The 19,992-nt window shown below is 44.3% G+C and overlaps 1 long non-coding RNA gene across 1 annotated transcript in view; it reads right to left on the reverse strand.

Moving 5' to 3' along the window:
* Positions 1 to 1,965: 1,965 nt before the first annotated feature.
* LOC102445388 (uncharacterized) overlaps positions 1,966 to 19,992 on the reverse strand; it is a 124,670-nt gene continuing 106,643 nt past the window's right edge. The window contains exon 5 of the long non-coding RNA XR_012901240.1: positions 1,966 to 2,381. This is a non-coding gene — a long non-coding RNA (uncharacterized LOC102445388). The remainder of the gene's footprint in view (positions 2,382 to 19,992) is intronic.

Raw genomic sequence — 19,992 nt, forward strand, 5'->3', positions numbered from 1 at the left:
AGGTAGGACTCTGGAGGGATGTAAATGTTTCCTTGTGTTTTGTCACGGTAGCATGGCACTGGCAAATTGATAGAGTGCACAGATGATACCCAGATTTTGGCTCAGTCTTATTTCCTCCATTAGCCCTCTCCAGGACTGGCCTGAGCCCTTTCAGCACTCTGGGCTCAGGCTCTCGGCACCCTGGGCCCAGGTGCGCGGTGCCGCCCCCGGGTGTAGGATGCATGCGTGGGCCCACCCGTGGAACGTGGGCCCATGCCCCCCCAGGGTGCGCGGGCGCATGGCACATGTGCATGCCAGCCACAGCCGCTGGCGCTCAGCCTGGGGCCCGCCCCTAGGGCGCTCGGTGCATGTGCAGCCTGGTCATGGCCGCTAGCGTGCCCTCAGGGTGCACGGCGCATGCACTGCCCAGCCTGGCCCAGCCAGCGCTGTTAGCGCGCGTGCTGGGCTGTGCAGGGCCCCACAGCCGTGGGGAGAAGGGTGCTGCTGGCTGGTGCCATGGGGATGCGGGCAGGCCGGTGCTGCGGGAGCCATGCGCGTGGCTCCTGATGGCAGCTGTAAGGGACGCCACGCGCCCCTTACAGCTGCCATCAGGTGCCCTCATTGGTTGGCATCCTGGGCAGCTGCCTGGCTCACCCATGCCTTCGTCCGGCCCTGGCCCTCTCCAAAACTGAGGGTGCATCTACACTGCAGGGCTTAACTCGAAATAAGCTACGTTAATTGAGCTATGTCAATTGCGTAGTTTATTTCGAAATAGCTTATTTCAAAATTGGGAGCGTCTTACACAGCACTTATTTCAAAATAGAGCACTCTTCTTCTGACTTCCCTTACTCTTTGTACAATGAGGGTTACAGGAGTCGGAGTAAGAAGTCCTACAGCTTGACAGTATTTTGACACTATTTTGAAATAACTGCCTGCTGTGTAGATGCGGACTAAGTTATTTCGGAATAGCGCTAGTTATTTCAAAATAGTGTTGTAGTGTAGACGTACCCTGAGTGTCCTTGGTCTGGAATCCATAAGTTTGTGCCACAATTAAAATATTCAGAAGTATTTGTTACACTTGCTTGAATCAAGTGAATAATTTCTTGTATTGGTGGAATACTGTTATGCAGGATATCAGACTAGATCAGAGATGGCCAACCCGCAGCTCTCGAGCCACATGTGGCTCTGATTAAAGAAATGCAGCTCTTGCTAGTTCTGAGTTACGCCCCAGCGCCTGCTCATGGTTGGTCACTCTGTGCACGCACCCCAGTGCCTGGAGGGAGAAGTGTGTGGTGGCAGCAACGGCAGCTCCGGGACCCAGGCACTGGGTTAAAGTGGAGGAGGGGGGAGAGCTGGGGGTGCCTGGCTCTAGGGGAGGGTGTTGCATTAGAGTGGGGGGGGGCACTGAGAATACCTGGCTCTGGGGGAGAGGAAGGGGATTGGGTTAGAACTGAGGAAGGGGATTGAGTTAGAGTGGGGAGCAGGGGGTGCCTGGCTCTGGGGGAGGGGGGGGCATTGTATTAGAGTAGAGGGGCTGGGAGTGCCTGGCTCTGGGGAAGAGGAGGGGCATTGGGTTAGAGTGCAGGGGCCGGGGGTCAGCACTGAAACTCCTTAAACTCAAAGTCTTCATGGATGCAGAATAAAGCAGCCAACACAGATGTCATATTTAAATACCAGGGCAAAAAAAGAATCAACATGAGCCTATGTTTCTTTAAAGAAAATTCAAAGGCTGTTGTTTGCCAGGCTGAAGCAATTATTCTGAAATATGAGTCTGTCCCTTATTGTTTTTCAGCCTCTCATATTTGCAGTCTGGGATGGACCTTAATTTTTAGAACTATAAAAAAGCCATAATTTTCATAAGTAAAAAAAATGAGGAAACCATGCCAGAGATCAACAAGCTGGAGTAAAACAGGCACTTCAAATTGTGCTAATTTATTTCTTGGTTCCGTTTAATTTTAAAAAACTGATAGGACATAATAGGATAGTAGTGTTAAATTTAAAATACATGGTGAGGATGCTTTTTCTTTTTAGTGTGAGAATATTACAGTATTTTTAAAGGTTTTTATTTTTTAATTTGATGTTTGTACCTTCACACTCTATCCACAGCTATTTTGGCTCTTCGTCTCTAACTGGTTGGCCACCTCTGGACCAATTGTCCTTTCTGGCCTTAACATTTGTGAATATGAAAGAGTGTGAAAGCTGGTGTTGTTTACATAAGCACTTGTCCAGGAAGCCAAATTATTAGAACCACTTGAATCATCAAAAATTGAGTGAGAAATCTCAGTAGAATAGGTTTTTATCACTTTGTGCTCCCAGTCAGGCTATAGATGATGCATAGATGCAGTCCTCACTGTAGTATGGGGCTTTTCATGTCCACAAGACCAGGAACAACAGAAGAGCCTCTGAATAATTGAAAGAAAGAAAGAATGTTAATTGAACTGTTAAGGTTCTAGAAGAGTTTGGTTCATTCAACTCATGTGAGTGAATGGTGGGCTCTCATTTTGTCCAGTGTGTCTTGTCCATCCTTAATAATTTAATAGATCAGTTTCCTAGTGACAACTTTACTCTTCCCCATGAGATACATGAGCCCATCTTATGTGTATTGATTCTTATAAATTCTGAGGTGAGGGATGAGAGCAGAGGAAACTGGAGTTCTCCCTTCACCTCCACGGCATTCTTATGCTCCACTTGGACCTGCCATCTCCACACCGCTCCTATTCAGGGCACTGCCAGAAGTGAGCCACCATCACTCCCAGCAGGTGCGGAGCTTCACTCTGTGGACTCCTCTTGCTTCCTTCTCCAGCCACCTCTTTATCAATGAGCTACTTTTAGGCCTGAAGCCAGGAATCCCATACCCCCAGCTGCTGCTGGTGCATTCTGGGCTACATAATATTTGCTGCTGTTTCCGTGCTTGTTGTGGAAGGCAGGATTGGATAGCTGAAATCGTATTCACAGAGGCAGCAGTGGTGCTGAAGTTGCTGAAGTTTGGGTTTGGGAATAATCACAGTGGATTTAACAGGAAAGTATTTATAGCTTCTTTTCATATATCATAGCATCTGGAAACAAGGCACTGACATGGGACTTTCTATCATTTGGAAATTCCACCTCCTGAACTGTAGGAAACCATGCTCCTGAGCTCTAAGATGTAAACCCCATCTTCTCAAGCAATTTTGGATCTTGCCTTGCAGTTTGCCAACAGACCCTGGTCATCTGCAGGCAGAATCAAATCTCAGACCCCTAAGGCTTAGTGCATAAGCCTCTGCCACATTAACTAAAAGCCCACTGGCTGTAGCTGAGGCTCGCAGTGGTTCCCAAACTTTTCAGCATCATGCCCCCTTTTTGATTTTTGAAAAACTCACGCCTCCCCACCCCCCAAAGTAGCAGCAAAACTTGTTGAGCAAAAAAAAAAGGAATTGACAAGGGCAGCAAAACTTGGTGGGGGAAGAGGAGGGGCTGGATTGCCTTGCGCCCCCCCCCCGCCCCTCGGGATTTCTTTATGCCCCCCAGTTTGGGAACCCATGCTCTATAGCAAGCTCATTATTCTCTTTTAAGTGATCTGGGTGCCGTTAAATGGGACAAAAGTCTCAGAGGTAGCCATGTTAATTTGTAACATTAAAAAAAACAACAAGCACCTTAGGGCATGTACACTAGGAAATTATTTTGAAATAACTTATTTTGAAATAATAACTCCTGAAATAAATATTTTGAAATAGTGTGTCCATACTACAGGGAAACCTCAAAATTCGTCTGAGGCAGGCTCCCTTAATGTGGATGTGCTACCTCAACACAGAGCCTCAGGAAAGCAGGAGTTATTACTTAGAAATAACCAGCACCTTTTTTCAAAATAACAAGTGTGGTTGTGTGGACTCTCTACTTGTTATTCAAAATAAGGGGAGTTGTTTCGAAATAACTCCCTAGTGTAAACCAGGGTTAGAGACTAACCAAAAAAAAAAAAGATAGTAGTATGAGTAGGCTGTGCCCACGAGAGCTCATGATACTATCTATATTTTTGTTTGTTAGTCTCTAAGGTTACGTCTACACAGCAACATTATTTTGGACCCATCTAGACTTGACTCCTGTAACCCTCATTGTACGAGGAGTAAATGAAGTCGGAGGAAGAGTGCTCTATTTTGAAATAAGTGCTGTGTAGACGCTCCCTGTTTCGAAATAAGCTATACAATTGACGTAGCTGAATTTGCATAGTATATTTCGAGTTAAGCCCTGCTGTGTAGTCACATCTTAAGGTGCTACAGGATCACTTGTTGTTTACTAAATGGGACCATACCCCACCGCCAGAAGGTGTATGGGTTACACTTGCACAAGAAAAAGAAGCTTCCTTTTATCTTTTCTTCCCTTTTGTATGCACCTGAAAGCCTAGAGTCAGGATTAGTTATTTTAGACCTATGTGTAAATGGATCACTTGCCACTCTGTTTCCAAAGGGAGCATACTGTGGGAAAGGACATCTGAAGGGAAATTTATAGCTCAGGTATTTAGCTACATCCCTGGGCTTTAGATTCAGTTTATGGGATCAATTCCTTATGGTATATTTACACTGCAATAAAAGCCTGCAGCACAGTGCCCAAGTCAACTACTTTGGGCTTTCAGGGATTGGGAGAAATTGCTGGGTTGGTGTTTCGGCTCACTCTGAAGCTCCGGTTCCGAGACCTGCCTCCTCACTGGGTTTCAAAGGCTGGACTTTGCCTGAACCCAAATGTTTACACTGAAATTTTTAACCCTGTAGTCTGAGCCCAAATCAACTGATCAGAACCAGCCACAGCAGTACAGGTGTACTCCTCACTTTTAACGCAGCAAGGGATACACTATGAGACAGTATGTACCTGAGTCACTGGATATTGTTTTATGGGCACTTATATCTAAAGAAAATGTTTCAAAAAAGTGAATTAATGCTCATGACTGGCATTCCTGGAGATTGAAGTCTGCTGCTTAAGATCAGGAAATGCAACAGGAGTGCAGGCTGAGCATGTTTTCCCTAGCTTTGCCTTTGTGTATCCTCTCCTCAGGAATTACTGTTTCAGACTCTGGCCTCTCTGCTGAGGCAGCCAACGATGATGTTAAGTGGGCCCAGTTTTAGTGGTTCCTGATGTAGACATCTGACACCAGATTCAGATCATCAAGTCTTTTCTTATAAGCCGCTGAACATGGGTTAAAAGCAGGGTTTGCTTGGTACCTAAATGTGAAAGGCTCTAGATCGCATTACAGAAATCCTGAGCCATCCCCTCTCCTTGTTTATATTTTTGTCAAAAGAAATTGAGAGGTTTTTACACTTGTGAGAGGGAGGTCAGTGGGTGTAAAAGAAAAACAGAAGTGTGCATGAACTGGCATTGCATGGTCCCCAGTCTGCTGTTAGTTCTGGAGCACAGCCAAGAAAAGAAGGAAATTACTAGCTTTCCAACTGTGAACATGGGGGCCATTCTGGGCACAGCGTGGTGCCCTGATGTGAAGTTTTGGCTAATCTGCGTGCTGCCTCAAAGGCATCATGCCATGAAGAGCTGAGGGATTTCTGGCAAGAACTTACAACATGTGAATTCACTCACCGATACAACTGGTCATTTTGTGCCTGCTCAGATGCATAGTGAAATCAGTGGCCTAATTCCCAATGATTCCTCAGTAAAAGCCGAGTTATCTGCTGGTATAAACTGAAACAGGTCTAGAGATTTCAGTGAAGCTATTGTAATTTACACCGCCAGGAACTTGATTCATCATGAGCTTCTCTCCTTTATTGCTCTAATTTCTCCCTTCAGAATCACACACAAAAACGTAGATTTAGAACACTGTGGGAAGTCTATTACTATTAGAAATCCCAAGATACAAGATCTATTTCAAATAACTGTAGGGACTGATTATTCTTTTTCATATCAGAATAAATCAGGAATAACTTCACTGAGCTCAATGGAACCACACAGCAGAGAGAGGAGATTCAGCCTTCAAGTGTTGGGTTTAGAGGGACAATCTAGCCCCCATGCAGTGTGAAATTCCCTCTCTGAATTTAACCATTTTAACTCTTCTCCCAAATCTATGCTTCTGTCTATCTCTAGATCTCTTTGCTTTCTCTCATTTTAAACAAACTTTTCTCCTCTTTTGCTTTGAAAGGCAGTATATTCTGTTATTATCCATGCCCTCATTGTCTCCCATACTCTATGTTGCATCTTTCTCTTTGCCTCCTTTCTATTTTCTCTGCCTCCTTTTCTGATTTTATGTCTCATTGCAACAATCTGCAATCCACTAACCCTTCTTTGTCCTGTGACTACAGGTGTTAATTGCCCCACTTCATTTTGAATGGTTTCTTACAACATGCTAATTCCTTATGCTTAACAATCTGTTCCACATTCTATTTAGCTGTGACACTCTGATTACCTTTCCCAGACCTGAAGAAGAGCTTGAAAGCTTGTCTTTCTCACCAACAGATTTATAGGGTTGCCAAGTGTCCGGTTTTGAACCCGAGAGTCTGATATTTGAGGGTTCTGTCGAGGAAACAAATTGAGAAAATACTGGACATATAAAATGTCCGATATTTTCTAATTAGGTAAGTATCAGTACATAGTTGTGAAGTGCCTGGCTGGTAGACACGCTCATGCTGCATTAGTGTGTCTACCAGCCAGGCAGTACGCAACTACGCGAGGGGCAACGGGGCCAGGGCGGGAGGGAATCCCCAGGCTGGACTCACTCGTGATTCTCTGGGAACGTGCGCGGGATGGGCAGCGCCCCGGAATCTGTGTGCTCTCGGGTCAGTCCCACTCCCTGCCAACCGATTCTCTCCCTCTGCTCCACCTCCCCCCGCCCCAGACCGCCTCCCAGTCAGTCCTGCTTCCCGCCATTTGATTCTCTCCCCCTACTTCTCCCCCAGACAGCCCTGGTCTCCCCAAGCCCTGCTTCCCACTGGCCAGTTCTCCCCCCCCTTTTCCTGATCTCCCCCAGCCAGCTCTACTCCCCCTGACCTGCCTTGCTTCCTGAGAGTTGGGCCCCCTCTTTCCGTGATCTCCCCTGGCCAGCCCTCCCTCCCCACCAGCTCTGCTTCCTGCCGACCGATTGTCCCCCACACCTCCTCCAGGCCAGCCCCGCTCCCGACCGGTCTCCTGCCATCTAAAATCAAGTGTGTCCAGTATTTTATTTTGAGGCCACCTGGTAACCTTACAACAGAAGTTTGGTCCAATATAAACTAGGGGGTGGTGCCCCCTTGCTCACTATGTTTGCCAATCCCCTTCCCCCCTTGTCTCTGAGTTTCACCAGGGAGAGCCAGGCCAAGAGGTGACAGCCTCGACCTCCCCCTTTCCTGGCTGCCAGGCGAAGGCCGGGCTGGCTCCAGCTGTTGGGCAGGGCAACCTGTACTTCAATTTGACACCCCCTGCCTCCATTCCTGCACTCACATCCTCCCTAACCCTTCCACTCCCCACAACACACTGCCTAACCCCTATCCCCTCCTCCATTCCTACACCCCCATCCTTCCCTAACCCTGCCCATCTCCTGCCTCCAGTCTAATACCCCATTATCTCTACCACCCCCCATTACCGCATCATCCATCCCCACATACACCCTATCTCCCTTCATCCCTCCCTACACACACCCTGCACCCTCCCACAAATTAGTCGAGCTGCACCCCTCCACCCTTAGGAGCACTACGAGGCCAGGCAGCATAGTCCTGGCTTCCACAGCAGGAGTCACAGCCTATCCCCAGACCAACCTCTCCAAATGGGTCTGTTGGGGCAGCTTTGCTCCATGGCGAGTCTAGGGAGCTCAGAGCACAGAGCAGCTGCTCTGGAGACCTGGGGCAGTATCTGGGGTGCAAGATCTGCCCAGTTTGCAGCGGGCCCAGGAGAGCATGCCTGAGCCCAGGCCACACAGAGCTAAGCTGCGTGGCAGGCAAGTGGGCTGGGCAGACTCGGGTGGGGCCTTGAGGCAGGCAGATGCTGGTCCAGGGGTCACACAGGGATGGGGGCCCTGCCCCATCCATTTAAAGGAGCAGTCACATGGTCAGGGCTCCTGGGGACACAGGAATTTTTTTTTATACATAGAGAAAGATTTTACCTCAGCAAGCTTGCCTCCTTTTCTCCCAGTATTCTCATGTCTTTGTCCTCCTTGCTGACAGCTGACAACAGTACCTCATTGTTGAGACAATCTCTTCCAATACTGTGTCCCTCCCCCACTGTCTCTCATTAGTTGAACTTGTTTGTTTGTATGTTTTTGTTTTTTAATTTGGTTCACTCATACTAAGTCAGAAATCCAGGGCTGAAGTCCTGGCTTCACTGAAGTCAACTGGAGTTCTGCCATTGATTTCAGTAACGCCAGGACTCCACCACATGTGTTTTGATGGATATCCACCAGCTGGCCTCCAAGTTAAAAGATGATGTATGTGAAGACTAGATCATCTGTATCAGGCCTTGAAATCTAAATGTACCTATTGATTGAAATGCCAGTCTATATGTGATTTTAGATTATAGAAAAAGCTTGAAGAACAACAAATAGTCCTGCAGCACCTTAGAGACTAACAAAAATGTAGATGGTATCATAAGCTTTTGTGGGCACAACCCACTTCTTCATATGAATGGAGTTAAGGGGTCTTGGATACAAATAAATAGCAGAGAAAGATAGGGGATGGGGAGGGAAAGAGAAGGGAAAAAATGGGGGAAAATTTTGTCAATTTAGATTGTCCATGCTAAATAAGGCTAATAGTGATTTTTAGATCCAACCTTATTATTTTATTCATTTTTCTCCACATACTACTTCTCTGAATTTTGCAGCTGATTTTGTTCAGAAAAATAACAATGAAACACAGATCATCTCAACTATTTGGGTTTGTTTGCTTAAATGATCTAAATAAACATGATTAATATAATCAGAAACAGTTACTAAAACTGATATGTACAATCTGCTACTTTGGGCCATAAATCTTGGGTAGGTCACCCAAGATACTGTATTTTATAATACTATAAATGTATGTAATTATAAACAGAGGGCTAATAAAAGTCTTCATGCTCAATGAAAACATTTGAACGAACATATTGTAGTGATGATAGCCATAAATATAGCAGAAGCTTCCAGATATTATTAACTCTTTCACTGAAAGAGTGGATAGTCATACAGCGTAATCCCAGCATACTTTGATTTGGCTTTTGAAATAGTAAGACTGTGGATGACAATAAGCCTTACCCGGGAGAATTATGACACTGAAATGGCTTGACCCAGGGATGTCCGTAGTGTGACTGAAGGAAAAATACAGCCTGTGGACCTTTAACACAAGCCCTGTAGACTCCTTCACTATCTGCACAGCGAGAAAGACAAACCCATCTTGTTGCTTAAAGCAGCGGTTCCCAACTGCCAGGCCACAGACTGGTGCCAGGCCACGCACTGCTGGCTGCCGGGCCATGGTGGCTGCTGGAGCTGAAGCCAGCTATTCGTGGTGGCTTACCACCACACAGAGCAGCCAGCTTCAGCTCTGGCAGCCGGAGCGGCTGATTTTGCCTGGTGGCGGCACTGGAGGCACTTACTTCCCTCCTCCCCCTGCCACTCAGGTAAGGTGGCAGCCTGGTCAGGGCTCTGCACTTCCCCTGCCTCTATCCATTGGAGCACAAGACGCGCTTGGGGAGAGAGGGGGCATGAAGAGGAAAGAGCGCATGCACCACCAATGGCTGCTCCCCCGCCCACACTGCAGTAACAGCCACACTCCCTAGAGGGGGCAGCCTCACTCTGGGGACTGCAGGGGTGGGGTGGAGTCAAAGGGGTGTTGGATGAGGGTATGGTGGGTTCATGGGGCAAGAGGGTGTTGGCATGGGCTGTAGGGGTCAGAAGTTAAAGGGTCAACGGGCATGGGGTGTAGTGGTAGGGGTCAAAGGGTGTTAGGCACTGGGGCGCAAGGGACTGTGTTAGGGCTAGTGTTTAAGGGGAGAGGGTTGGGGCTGAGGGAGGGCAGAGGTTGGGGGTCAAAGGGCAAGAGGGGGTGGGTTACAGTGGGTCAGTGGTTATGGAGCCAGGTGCGGTGCAGCTTGCTCTCCTGTCTCATGGGGAAGCAGATCTGAGGGTGTCTGAACAGGGTCGAGGGCCTCGGGGCTTGTGGAACAGGCAGTTGCAGGGGGGCAGGATCAGGCAGTGGGGGCAGGATCAGGCAGTCATGGAGTTTGTGGAGCAAGAGGCTCTGAGGTAGTGGGGCAGGATCAGGGAGCACTGGGTATGGTGGGGCAGAATCCGGGGAAATGGGAGGTCACTAGGGTCCCTGGAACACAGCATGCCAAGGTTGCTAGTGACAGCGGAAGCAAGACAGGCTGCGGGCAAGATAGAAGTGGTTGACAAAAGGAAGTTGGCAGTGGGGATGTTCGGAAGTGGGAGACAGTGGGCACTGGGGTGACAGGCTTGGCAAGACAGACTTGTGAGGTAATGGGTTTAGTGGGATATAGGGGATATCAGATGATGGATTTGGCAGGTTTAGCAATACAGAGACACAGAGTACCAGGGTTGGCTGCATGTGGTCAGAGGATTCTGTGGCTGGAGATAGAGGGATGTGTAGTGGCAAGATGGGGTCAGCGGGTGAGTTGGTTGGTGGACAGGTAACGTTTTATTTGCATATTCATTAAGCAAATGAATATGCAGATGTGCAAATAAAATATTATCAGTATGCTAAAAGTTTTCTGGTTTACAGTATAAAAAAGATTGGGAACCACTGGCTTAAAGGAAATACTCAGATGTCCAGCTTTTAGCCTCCATTATATAAAAAAGCATAAGCTACTCCAGTTTTTGAGTGGTTAACTTCTGATTTGGCTTACATGGGGGTATGATTGCACCACAAATTGGGAACTGGTGTGCACTGATTGGATGTAGCTTCATGTTCCAAAGCAAAGGGAAGTCTCTGTAAATAATTTCCTTATCTGCCCTTTGGTTCTAAAAGCAACTAATGAAAACCAACTGGCAGAAAAGCTCTAAGTAGTTTAGTGAACAGAGTTAAAACTAGTAGATCACTGACACACTAGTAGAAATATCCTAAGCAACTAAATACTGGATTTCTTTCACTTACCTGCATTGTGACTATATTTAATTTACAGCTGAACATGCTACAGAACTAAATCCCTTGCTCATTTTTTATCTCGCTGCTTGCTCACCACCAGATGTTAATAGTATCAAAATGTGCTCTTTTGAATGCAATTTGATGGATGCAATTTCAAATCACCAAACTGATCAGAATGCAGTTACAACCCCATGCTCTCTTACTTGGGCTTCCTACCTGTTACAGTAATAGAAAACTCCTCTTTAATGGTACTGTTGTTAAACTATAGGTATCAGGAAATAAACTACCCTGGAGATTTAAAAAAATCCATACATGATCAAATTCTGCCTGACATACACCAATTGCAAATTCTCTGATCTTGGTAGGTTCACATAGGATGTAAGAAGGTCAGAAATTGGCTCTCTATCTTTCAGCAGCATTGCTAATAGTTTAATCTTATTTCCATCTCTCATAGCAGTTAAGAAATAAGGCACCATTGATTAAATAATTTATGTACACACAGTAAATTTGTGTGAGCAAGAGTTTTAATTGTCCATAACAATGTTTATCCTCTAATGGGTAAATGAGGAAGAGAATGTTGTTGAATGGAGATAGATCAATCTATTCTTTTGTAAAAATGAGTCCTCTGCTGCTCTTATCCATCTCATTCTTATCTCACATAGAGGACTCTCCATCCATCAAGACTGCTCTTGTCTAATCCAGCTGCTGATAGATAGGATGTTTTAAGGTTTCCTGACCATTGTTTGAACCTTTGTCTTTCCATTTCAGAGAGGAAACTCTAGAAAGTTACTAAAGCTTAGACTATAACTAATTAGAGGATCTAAGCAGTATTCGGTTCAGTGCAAAGGTTAACGAACATGCAAACTTCAAACCACTACAGACCTGACCTTAATGGGAGATTCAGATTTGAATTAAAGCTATAGTGAGGTAGTCATCAGAGACGCAAACTCCTTTTCTTGTCCCTTGAGAAAGCTCAAAAGCTCAGTTGTTCATCCTTTAAGCTTAGAATGAAAAACAAATGTGAAGGGAATTCCCTAATTGTATATATTTATATTTAGGTACTGAGCCATTTTAGCTGAAATGGAAATGGTTTGGGCAATTAAGGGGAGGGAGTAAATTGTGCAGAATTATGGCTGTGATGAGAATGAGGAGAGATTGGGAGTCCAAAGGAAATATAAATGGAGACAAGAGTGACCTCTCTTGATTTATTTTATTTTAATATATATTTACATTAATTTTCTAATGCCATTCCACAATCATGGAATTACAATTGCTTCCCCAGTTGATTTTTGTTCTTTTCTGCTATTGTATTATTCATTTCAGAAGGATGTGACAAGTTGCTTTAACCAAACTCAAAACCCATTTGAAACTTGAAAGCGTTGGGTTTTGCCAAAAACAACATGAAATCAAACCTTAAGTCCCAGGTAGTTGCATGTTTTCATTTCATTCCCCTTTGACATTCAGTCAATTCTTATTGTTCAACAAGAGTATACTGCCAGTTAGTTAAAATACCTGTAAAGTTATTAAATTTCCTTTGAAAAAATAATAGCATGTTAACTCAGGAAAATTTCAAGGTTTTCAAAGTAAAATTGAATTTCATTAGACTCCAAATACCACCCCCATTGTTGTTTCTCTAATCTGCTGTGAATCTAATGTAGTAGAATTTAATGGCTTTTTTGGTTACTCAGTTTGTGAAATAGAAGATGTGTTAAGAATATGATTTATTAAATCATCTGCAACTGTACGGCCAACAAAAAAGTTAAAAAACAAACAGATATTTAAATGAATCCCACATTAATGGGACTAACTTCACATTTTCATGATTTTAGAACTATTGAACTGATTCTTCCACTCATCAAACTTGGGTGGTTTTGTTGATCTCAGTGAGATGTAAAGATAATAATAAAAAATCAGTCCAAGCATGACTGTATGTAATGTCTTCTAGCTTATGCATGATTATCAACGAAATAGGTATCTTATATTCTATTCCCTCAGAATGCCTGGCTGACTGTGACCCAAAGGGACAAGCAGGAATTACAAAAGTGCAATATAAACTCTTTCTTTCCTGATCTAGTAAGGCCCATATTCCCCGAGCCTGGAGAGTAGTGGTGACACTGCAGGCAAAGATTCTCCTTTTCAAAGAGAATTTGCAGTTGGGGAAAGCCTCTATATTTCCATATCCTATATAGAACATCAATTCCATAGGCTAATACTGAACACAGTAAGGATTATGAAATGAGTACAGGCAGTCCCCGAGTTACGCGGATCCGACTTATGGCGGATCCGCAGTTACGAACGGGGTTTGCTCGGCATCTCCCTGGTCTGCTGGAGACCAGCAGACCAGGGAGACGGGAAGCAAAGCCTCGGAGGACGCCGGCAGCGGGACAGCCATGGTGCATCTGGGCTGTCCGCTGCCCGCATGCTCTCCCTGGCAGCTGGGGCACTGGAGACCAGCAGACCAGGGAGATGGGGAGCAAAGCCGGGGAGCACGTGGGCAGCGGACAGCCCAGACGCGCCGCAGCTGTCCCGCTGCCGGCGTCCTCCGAGGCTTTGCTCCCCGTCTCCCTGGTCTCCAGCAGACCAGGGAGACGGGGAGCAAAGCCGCGGAGCATGCGGGCAGCAGGACAGCCACGGCGCGTCTGGGCTGTCCCGCTGCCCCCGTGCTCCGCGGCTTTGCTCTGGACGCCTGTGGTACAGCAGCTGGGGTGCACTGGGGTGAGCGGCGCTACTGGAGCAACCCAGCAGCACCCAAGCTGCTCTGCCCCAGGCGTCCCTAAGTCAGCCGCTGCTGAAACTGACCAGCGCTGACTACAGGAAGCCCGAGGCAGAGTTGCTCTGCCCTGGGCTTCCTGGAATCAGCCGCTGATCAGTTTCAGCAGCAGCTGACTTGGGGACGCCTGGGGTTCTTATGTTGAATCTGTATGTAAGATCTGGTGTCCAGATTCAGCCTGTTGAAACTGATCAGTGGCTGATTCCAGGAAGCCCGGGGCAGAGCAACTCTGCCTCGGGCTTCCTGTAGTCAGCCGCTGGTCAGTTTCAGCAGCGGCTGAATCTGGATGCCAGTTCCAACTTACATACAGATTCAACTTAAGAACAAACCTACAGTCCCTATCTTGTACGTAACCCGGGGACTGCCTGTAGTAATAATACCAAGTCCTTATATAGCATTTTTCATCAGCAATCTCAAATCACTTTACAATGAAGGTGATGCTTGTTGCTGTAAGTACACAAAACATCTTTAGAAAATGTTTGGAGCGACATTTTGGTTATAGGAAATCAGTAAAAAATGTAATTTCTTAACTGGCTTCTGACAGAACATGAATTTAAAAACCTACCCACGCTTGCTAAATACATGGAAGTTGCCAATGATAGCTGCTTGCTGTTCTGCCTCTTAAGAAAATCAAACCGGGTTGTCTTCAAGATGGGGTAATTTTTAGACATGAAAGAACAAAACAAAATACCTTAGGGAATTGTCAGGAAAAAACACATTCAGTTAATGATTCATGGTTGTCCAAACCATCCACCTACATGTTAAGCATTTTCTGGCTCCCAATTGCCAAGACTGTGTCCAAGATTTTAGCATAAATAGTAAATACCTTTTAAAATAAGAACATTATTTGAAATGTTAACAGGAATGAGGCCTTGATACCGACAGAGGTCTTTCCACTGAGATCAGTGGGAGCTGGATTAGGGTCTTAGTCCTCAAAGTGTGAGAGTTTTGTGAAAGCAACAAGTAATTTCAATAGAGGAAGGGAGGAATGACATAGGCAGATGACTGTGTCTAGCAGAAATCCATATGCTAAGGCAAATGCTTTAACAATAGGCTCAGTGGCCTGCAGCTACTTCAAAAATTAAGCACATTTCAAATGGAAACACCAAAAAATGCCTGAAGATTCAAAACAGTGTTTAACAACATAACACAGATGCCCCCAAAGAATAAAATTAGACCTCTGAATTAAAATCAGGTTATAGACAAATGGCTTGATCCAAAGTCCATTGAAATAAAATGAAATCTTAGAGCAGAACCCCGGGAAAGGCGTGAGGGAGATAACAACACACACAAGCTATGATCACCAAGAGCGGGTGGGGTTCTCAAGTAAACATTTCAGACAGATTATTGAGAGACAGAGGAAAGCCTGTGAGGAATGGAAGTTGGACGGATCAGCAGGCTGGCAACTGAGAGTGGCCCTCAGCCCCTGTGCAACAGGCAGGGCAGCATAAGCCTATGCCCAGGAGCACCAGGTGGGTGGTCACTGTGGATCCCAGCACCCCCAGCATCATGCATTCATGCAGTAGGGATGCTAGGAAGCATGTAATTCGGTAATCATGTAGCCGACAAAAATGTTGTCAGTTACACGATAAACCGATAAGGTGCTGTGCATTTAAGGGAGCTTGAGAGCCAGTGGACAGGCTTTGAATGGATTTAAATGCAGAGGTGCAGCGGGGTTAGCTGCCAGAACCCGGCGTGAGCGGGACTGAGCCAGCAGGCCTGCCCGCCAGCTCTCAAGTGCCTTTAAACACAACACAGTCACTTCGGACTAAGTCATTGCCATGGATTATGTGATCAGGAAACTTCTAGACACACAGAGTGGAATAATCAAAAGCTGACCAATTAATTGACCTTGAAACATTTTTAAAAATCTATTTGCCAGCTCTTCATCATTCACTCATAATTCAAAATAAACTTAAAGGCTAACGAGGACACATAAGAATAGGTAGCATGATAGAATAAAGGCCATAATTGTGCTAATGAAATGTAACAATGCTGGTGCAGGATCGATAATGCTACTGTTAAACTTCTGAGCCTGCCCAGTGTAGCCAGAGAACTTCCAGAATCCTGAGAAATTTCAAAATGAGCTGAGCAAAACACTACAGAACAGATCTTCAGTGGGTGTAAATCAACATGCTTCCAATGACCTCAGTTACAGCTGCAGACGATCTAACCTAAAATTCAAATTTTTATTAAAGTGAATATTTTCTAACATCTTTTTTAAGTATTTACCCAGTTTAAAATTTCAGGGAGCTTGGATTTGAGCTAGACCACTTTTTAAGAGGAAACCTTAAAATTAGAGGTACATTTCAGATGAGACAGAAGTAAAGATGTTGTTGTCATTGCACATACATAATTTATTTACTTCTATAGGCATGAGTCTATAGTCCTAAGGCAGCAAGGATAGTGGCTCCTGGTAGTTAAGTTAGGTCTGACCAAAATGCAGTATAATTTGTCAGGAAAAAAACCATAAAATTCAAGAACCCCAATTTCAGTGACTCTGTAATGAGGCATTAAAATCAGCTGAATTTCTTCTATTTGTTTTAATAATGAATTTGGCTCTGTGCACTTTCTCCTGAGATCAGTCCCAAGGCCCATTGGAAAAACTACTCCCCTTTTATATTGATTGAATATAAATGAGTACCAAGTGTGAGAGAGTGGAGATGTCCTCTGACAAAGTAACACAGGATCTGACATTCCAACAGAGCTGTCTGATTTTTATAATACACATTTTGACCATTTTTTTCATGCTGACCTAAACAGATATGAAAAAAAAACAGCATTCAATCCATGTTAGGGATCCATAAATGGAAAGGGCAGTTGACCAGAATTGATGTATGTTCATATTCATAATGTGTATTCATAACGTGCAGTATATTCTATGAGCCATTATACCGCACGTAACTGGGTTTGCATATTTTGTATCTACAGTATGCAGTTCCAGATTAGCACTTTAAATCACAGACGTTAAAGAAAAGAGAAGTATTAGATCATCTAGTTCATCTTCTTGACAATACAAGATGATTCTCTGTTGCAGAATTACTCATGCTTTTAGAGTGTTGCACAATACTCAGTAAGTAGTAAAAATCCTGGCAAAATATCTCAGCTGAAAAACATCACAAGCCAATGAATTAAATATATTATTTCTGAATGTGTAAGTTACAAATGACCAGCTGGATTTTTTCCTTTTGACAACAAAAAGGAATTGCTCTCATTGGCTACATCTAGACTGCATTATTAAATTGAAAAAAGATACTCAATTTGCAATATGCAAATTGAATATCTTTTTTTGATTTACTTTCGAAAGAGGCTCTTTCGAAATTTGGCGCGACTACACAGCACCAAATTGCAAAGGAAAGTGCTCTTTCAAGCCATCCCTTATTCCTCGTAGAATGAGGTTTACAGGGATGGTGAAAAAGCACATCAGTTCTTTTGAAAAAAATTTCGGAAAAGTGGATGCATTCCTTGGACGCAGCATTGCTTTTTCGGGATACTTGAGAAATGAACACTGACAAGGCACTCAGCTGAACTACCACCACCAAGCAGAGACTTTTACAATTAATACAATTAACACAAATCCACTAGTACTCTGACTCTCAGGCTGGCTCAAAGCCCTTTTTGGAAGGGTCATCCCTTGACACTAGTTTTAGAAGAAAAAAATAATATGTTTTTGGATATTGTCCTGCCACAGAGAGCTCTGCTAGCATTTCAAAATGCTAGATCTGGGCTCCTCATCTGAAAACCAGATTCATATCTCATTTCTGGAAGCTGAGCACCTTTTCCCCTGATTTCAGTGGCACTTACAGGAATGAACTCTGTTCTGAATGGGGAATTTTCACATGATGGTTAACAGGAACCATAAGGGGAATTTCAAGGAGGGGCAGCATATCTCAATATGAAAGTGATCTAGGAAATCCTGTTTCCAAGAACCAGCTAGTAACCAATTTTTAGCACCCTCTGAAAATGTGACACTGATATAGGTAAGCAATGATAGTGCAGGCTATTAATTTGCCTAGTAAAATAAACAGGATTTTATTTATTTATCTCACTGATTTAGTGCTTTGACCTTAGTTTTAACAGGGAAAATAAGGCTGCGCTGCAATTGAGAAAGCAGAGGGGGCTGGAATCCAAGGCTGACCTTGTTCTCTTGTTTAATGAGCAAGTGTCATGGCCTTAGTTTAACTTCAAAGTCACTTGGAGTGGTCATTATTGGCTAATTAGTGGCTTAAAATATATTCAATTGTGAAAATGTCCAGGTGTGTTCATATTGTAAAGTTTTCTAGGGCTGCCAAAATGTTTACAATACACATTGTCTACCAGTTCACATTTAATAAACTGAACACCTTTATTTCATAGAGCCACCATACAAATCCTTCAAAAAGTGAATGCAACTCTCATCACAGCATCAACCTAACTCCAGTGAATCCTCTGCCAGATTTTAAAGTTCATCTGAAAAATTAATTTTGCTTTTTTTCATCCGACCTTTAGAGGGTCTCTCTTAGGCAAAGAGAGCCAGTCTGATGAGTTGTCTGCATTTGAAGAATACAGCTGCTCTTTTTTAAAGTGTGTGTGTGCGGGGGGGGGAGGATTCTATGGCTATCCCTGAAGCTAGGCCTTTTACAATGAATCACAGTGTCTAAACAGACCTACGTGCTATGATCCCATTTGGCAATAATGAGGGTCTTGTATTCTGCAGACATATAGACCCACTCACAGCACTGAGCTGCATCTGCAGTCTCTCATTACAGCAGCACACATTACAAATGTGTGACATTTGAACTGGAATAAAAATTAAAGTTGTCTTTTGCTATTGTTTACATATTTACCCTTTGTTTTGGTGTTTCCATAGCAATAAAAAGAAGCCACATGCATTACAGGTTGGAGGGTTTCGATTATGAGCCTGCAGCTTTCTACCAAACTGAAATTCTGAACACAGCCACACCCCCTAGTGGCTTCTTGCTGAAAATAAGGGCTTTTCAAACTCCCCCGAACAATTTTCTTTTGGCATAAAGCACTTCCTATCATATGTTACTGTTCTTAACTCTGTAAAGCATCATATTTTATATTAAATTAAGTTGAATTTGATCCATGGTATAGCAGCTTATTGATGGTTTACCCCGTGACACTAAAGAATTCAAAGTGTCTCTTACATAGCACTCAGACCAAGTATTTTTTTTATTGCAACAGAAAAACTGTTTTGTAAATTTGTTCTAAGCAGACTCATCTCATGTAATTAGGATAGCTTATCTTCCGTGCCACCAAACATCTGAAATGCAGGCTTTCAGGCTGGGCCAACCTCTTCAGAAAGAATAAAGATGGTAGCTCAGCTCTCAAAACAAAGCAAAATGCAAGCCAAAAGAATTGGAGTATTCCATCCACCTGGAGTATTGCATCCAATTCTGGATTCCCCACGGACACACAAGAGAAAGTCCAGCAGAGGGCAACAAAAATGATGACAGGTCTGGACCACATGATTTACGAGGAGAGGCTGAGGAACTTGGATTTATTTAGTCTATAGAAGAGGAGAATGAGGGGGGATTTGATAGCAGCCTTCAACTACCTCAAAGGGAGAGCATTTCCAAAGAGGATGCAGAGAGGCTGTTTGTAGTGGTTTCAGATGATAGAAAGAGGAGCAATGGTCTCAAGTTGTAATGGGGCAGCTATAGATTGGATATTAGGAAAAACGACTACATCAGGAGGGCAGTGAAGTACTGGAATGGGTTACTTAGGGAGATGGTGGAATCTCCATCCCTAGAGGTTTTTAAGGGTTCAAAGCCCTGGCTGGGATGATTTAGTTGGGGTTGGTCCTGCTTTGAGCAGGTGGTTGAACTCAATGACCTTCTGAGGTCTCCTCCAACCCTATGAGTCTATGATTCTAATTGGAAAAACTCCCAGATTAACCACTCCATCCTTGACTGAAATTTGGATTAGGCAGATCCAACAACATTGGTTAAGATACTAGGTGAAATCCTGGTCCAGGTTTCCACATCATGTCTTTGAATTTTGGAAATCCTGAGGTTTCCCCTTATTGGGTGCTTGAGGGAATAGAGTGATCCATTCTGAGGAATCTCCATGCTGAGTAGACCTAGTTGCACACAAGATTCAGAAGATGCTCACCCTTTGCTCTCACCTACCCATAGTAAGGTAGGAGGCAAGTCTGGGAAAGGTAGAGTGTCTTGGGGAAGTATTCAGAGCGTTTCCATGTTATAGAATACATACACCAAACTAAGA

The sequence above is a fragment of the Pelodiscus sinensis genome, chromosome 2, assembly GCF_049634645.1.
Source record: "Pelodiscus sinensis isolate JC-2024 chromosome 2, ASM4963464v1, whole genome shotgun sequence".
Classification (NCBI taxonomy): Eukaryota; Metazoa; Chordata; order Testudines; family Trionychidae; genus Pelodiscus; species Pelodiscus sinensis.